Below are 5,434 nucleotides of genomic sequence, written 5' to 3'. Positions count from 1 at the left end.
GTTGTAGCTAGTGGATCTGTAGGAGCCAATGAAGCTACCAAGGTGGATGGTACTGCTGTGGTGACTATTGGAATGACAGTGGCAGTGGCAGTCACAAGGCTTGCCTGTTTCAGCTATACCAACTTTTCCAACTCCTTCTCCATCTCTTTTAATTGGTCATTAAGTTGTAAAACAAGGTCCATCATTTCCTCTTAATGTGTTTGGCTTTCTAATACCTCTTTTGTCTGTGGATTCCCTGAATGAGGCAGTTTCAATTATTTTTTGAGAGCGACAATGTTGTCATTCTTTTTCTTTATCAACTTCTCAACAACCTTGATATCATTGGGATCATGTCCAAGCTCAATCACCAAGTCTTCCAGTGACTTGATTCTATTGTCCTTGGCCCGTGAGGAGACCTTTTCCAGCTTGTACTCTGCAGTGATATTATTTAATGAACTTTGAAGTTTGTGTGCAATCATAGCTTTACCTGTGAAGGTGGAATAGATCATCTCACCTACCTCTTTGTGAGACTCAATTTGGTCAATTGGATGAACATCCCTAGCCAAAACCTCAAAATATGTTTTCATATAGTGTGTTGATGACCTTGGCTATTGTATTGTAGGTTGCATGAATTTCATCTGTATTTTACATGTTTTAATGTCAAAAGCTAACATTAATCTGTTTTGATTTGTAGGTGTCTTCTTGAAATATTTGGCATAAGTCTCAGCCTTCAATTTCTCATTCCTCAACTTAATTTCCTTGTAACTATCTTTGATCTCTTTCTCTTTATCCACAGGCCTGGTGAATGAAGAGACCTCCATGTTGAGCTGTCTCTTAATAAGTTGAGTGTTTGATGTTGAGGGTTGGTGTGTTTCTCCTAAAGTTGCTAGGCCTTTGCTCCTTTCCACCATTGTATCAGTGTCAGTGATTTCCACTCAGTCAATGGTGTCATCTTGTTCAGTTACAGGATTGAGCTTGGGCCTCTTCCTGTAATTGATCTCAAACTAATCATGTGTGGTTTCCATGGCTGAACTAGAACCTTCTTCCCTAGTTCTCTTTGTATTTTTGTCTTCATTTACTAGAGTCTGTAAAAGAGGAGCAATGCTCATTTGTTCTCCTAGTTTTGGAACTTGGACTAAGGAACTTGTATCAATTTGTTTTTCTACAACAATTAAGGTATTCTCTACGTCAACTAAAGTATTGTCCATGTCTATCAAAGTATTTTCCAACCATTCTGATTGGTTTGAAAATCTTTTAATGACTGGCCTGGGATGATGTATGAAAGGAGCAATTTGACCTTGAGCCTTAGCCTATTTATGACTCCATGAGGGTCATATTGCCACATAAATCTATTCTTGAATTTCATCTCATGTAGAATCTTATCAGCCTCTCGTCTAGCTTCCCTATTATTATAAATAAAGGGGCCCAATTGGTTTTTCATTTTTAATTGGGTCTTCTTCTTGGCTGCTAGGAAATTAGCTTCATCAGAGTTTATAATTTGCCTAAAGTACTCTAATGCAAATAACCTCATGGGGAGGTATTTGGGTAGTTTATAAGGGGCTATTTGGCATCTATATATCCTGATCTCTGTGTGGTCCTAGTATAGATACTAGTGTCCTACTTTACTATTATTTGCCAATTGTAAAACCCTTTTAATTTCCTGACTGATCCTGGGCTAATGGCTACTGGTGAGCATGTTTATAACAGGATGAACAAATGAATCAATGAAGTGTTTGTAAGTAAATACATTGGAGTACTTTTGGATCAAGGGTGTCCAATTAATGACTGATCTTGGATTGACTTTGGTGTCTAACTTGTCAATGTTGACAGGGAATTTGTTTGATTGGTAGTACAAGAACATATGAAATAAAACTGAAGAATACTTGAAAAATCTCTCATTTGGTAGTGTGATGAATTGTTCATGCATCCTATCTACTATGAATTGAGCATAGCTGTAAATTATAGCAGGAGGCTTGCCTGGGAAAAGATGGAAAGGAAAGAAAGGACATCCTCATCCACATGTTCATTTGTAGTGTATCCTAAAATTTAGGAGAGAATGGTTATGATTTGTCTGCCTCTCTCAGAAAAAATGGTGGCAACCTATGGAGGACGATTTGTTGGAGTATGAAATTCCTCTATGGTGAAAGTTTGGAAAATTTGGGCTATCCTCAGAAGGTATAACTTGGTATAGAGGTCAAGCAAGCCTTCAATAGAAAGTGGGGTCTCATTTGGGCATGGTTGGACTTGCGGTATTTGATTAATGGATTCTACAGTAATGGTGAATACAACTTGTTGGTCAGGGCTTACAATGGATCTTTGACTAGGAATGTAGCAAGCTTGTTATAAGTGAATGATTTTTGGGAATGGGTGTACTTCTAGGAAAAAATACTTGGGAAAATTAGACTCCCATGGGTGAATGTCATCATCCTGGTTTAAAAATTTGTCTTTACTCCAATAGTGGAGCTTTAGTAGGTAGGCATGGGAAGCAGTGTCCTTAATTTGGAAGTATTTGTCTGCTAATGCAAGGTGGTTGATATCCAGGTGAGGGTTTTGCAGAGGTCTTATGTCCAGAGAGGTTTGGGAAGCCATACTTGGGATTATTGAATTGAATTAGGCTTTCAGTCGTTTCATAAGCTCTGGAACAGTGGGATGGTAATTACATTCTGTAAAAGGGTTTGGGATGTACAAATAAGTTTTTCTTCAATTTCAAGAAGGTTTCTTAATTAATTCAATTAATTAACCTCTTAATTACAACTATGCATTTAAAATTCAAGGGTCGTTCTGGATTTTTTCAAGAATACTTGGAAATTAGCGGTCTAGTGTGCAGAGGGCTTCCATGGTAACTATAGAAGGTACTAAGGCTTCAACTGTGAATTGGCTACTTCAATTGGGTATCTGCAACATCTTCAGGCAGCAAAAGGTGGTCAATTTGGTCACACAAAGGTTTAGAGTGTCATAAATGGCTTAGCAGAGGTTTACATTGAAAATGCAAGAAAAGAGCGAATTGGGGCTTTTTCAGCCTTTTAACCGATAACGGTCACATTTTGGCACAATTTTCGGTTTAGGCAGGGAGGTGGTTTTCTATGCCATCGCACTGCTTTTGGATGGTGGGTGGTATTTTTCACGAGCATGCAATGTAATGTGGTGCTGCCACATAGCCCAAGAGCGGTCGGCCAAAACCCTGAATCTCGTGTGCTCTCAGGAAGTTATTAGTCGGATGATGAACCCACATGATATGGTTGTACACCTTCAGATCAGATGGATATTGCATAGTTGAGTTGCACGGATGGAGTGAGGAAAGTGTTTGGCGGGGCCCATGGTTTAATCACACAAGATTGTAATTAATTAACCAATAAGGTCGGGGTTTTTCACTATAGTCAAATGGTTAACAAAGAGGGAGCATAGGTTATGTGGTAGTGCTTTTTAACTGCACCAAGGGTTGGTGGGTCAAAAAGGGTATCGGGGGAAAATGAAGTGGGGGACGTTAATTAGATAATGCGGAGGCATATCAAAAACATAGGATAAAGGGTTTTTGTGGGTTTTTAACGGGACAAGGGAAATTATTAAGGGCGGAAATTGAAATTTGTAATGGGGAATGGGTTTGACACTAGGGAAAGGGGTTTTGGGAAGGGGGAATGATTTTTTAAGGGTAATTTCTAGGGAAATGTGTGAAACCAAGGGGTAAAAGGTCAAAATGATGGGGAAGGGTATTTATAAGTAATGAAGGGATAATGGGGGAAATTAGAAAATAAGTATGTGGGGGTGTAGTGAAATGAGGGGAAATTAGTAAACAAACTTGGTGAATATCCTTTCTTTCTGACAATTCCTCCTGCACATGAAATATAGGATTAAGCATGATAAATGTGCTTGTGACTTAGCAACCTTGTGCATTTACAATATTTCTTCTACATACCCTTTATTTACCCTAACATTTTCTCTTCATTTATTAGGTGCATTTGAGCTTGTGGACCCTTTATTTCCTTTTCTTTTGATAAGAAAACTATCTATTTATAACCTTATAACTTTCAATGGCCCAGATTAAACTTATCAGCTCATTTTTATTCTCTACCTAACTAATGATCTACCAAGGTTAAATAGTTTGTCTAGATCTTTATTCTCTATCTATCAACATGAAAGTTAAAGCATGAATGAATGAAGATTAAGCTATTTTACCATCATGGATTGTGACATTTCTGACAAGCTGCACACAATCTTATTTTGCATAGTAAAGTAAAAAGTAGTGGCATTTGAATTTGCACACTTTCATGATCTATTTTATTTCTTTTTTGGGTTCATATTTCTCACTTTTTTTTATCTTTTTTCTTTCCTTCTTTTTTTCCTTTAATTATTCTTTTAGGATATACCCTCTTTACATTTTTTAATTTTTATTATGGAAAACATTTTGCAGAAAGCAAAAGTATGTACAATATTACTATACTAACCATAGCCAATTCAAAATTATGAATCCTATTATTATAGGATCCTGACAAGTTGCTCCCATGCCATGGGCATGCATATGATTGGGACCCTCCATTTTCTCCCACACAAAGGGTATGTCAGTGAGTCAGCGCATTTTAGCTAGTTCTGAGCTAGTGACCCCAGATTCTGTACCACTTTTTCAAGGCCAGGACTCAGGCCATTGCCCAGAAATCCATTAAACCTTAAGGAATGATAAATAACATTGAAACAATGATACTGATGCAAATAATTTAACTAACCCCTACTAGCCATGACAAGAATTTGGACAAACATGTCACAAATATGTAATCTACAGGTCATAACAATGGATCAAAGCATAAGGACATCATACTTACCCGAGAAACACTAAAAGGCATTGATGCCTTACCAGAATAGTTACATTATAATTTGTTAGGTCATATATTCAATTTTCATCCATTTACAAATCAAAACATGATGAGATCCATACATCATCACTCTCATAAAACATACTCATAACTAGCATGTAAACAACAGAAATGTCAAGGAAACAACAGCCATAACATCCACATATAAACTAGTACATTTACACATGAAATTCCAAGGAGAAGGAACTCTTATTAATGAATGCATAAGACAACCAAGTTTCGGACTTCCAAATACCACTCGAACATAGATTCGATGAATCAAATATTTCTTTCAACCAATCACCCACGTGCCATATTCCAAGCATGAATGTGGTACTCAAATAAAAAATCAACCAGGGCTTCCCGAGGATAAACCATCTCACCGTCATCAATAGAACCATGCTTTACCATGATCCCCATCAGTTCACAAGGCACCAACAAGCATGAATGCCACTTTATTTCTCCACCTAAATCATGAGGAATTTTCATGTCTCTTAATCTCTGAGATTTACCGTACATCCCGCCATACAACGATCAAGAATCCCTAGGCATAATCGAGACTCCACCCTCCAATATTTACCGTACATCCTACCATTTATTGGCCAAGGATT

The sequence above is a fragment of the Pinus tabuliformis genome, chromosome 4_2, assembly GCF_031772625.1.
Source record: "Pinus tabuliformis cultivar Carrire ecotype Pingquan chromosome 4_2, CPIR1, whole genome shotgun sequence".
Lineage (NCBI taxonomy): Eukaryota > Viridiplantae > Streptophyta > Pinopsida > Pinales > Pinaceae > Pinus > Pinus tabuliformis.
Note: the sequence above shows the minus strand (reverse complement) of the source record.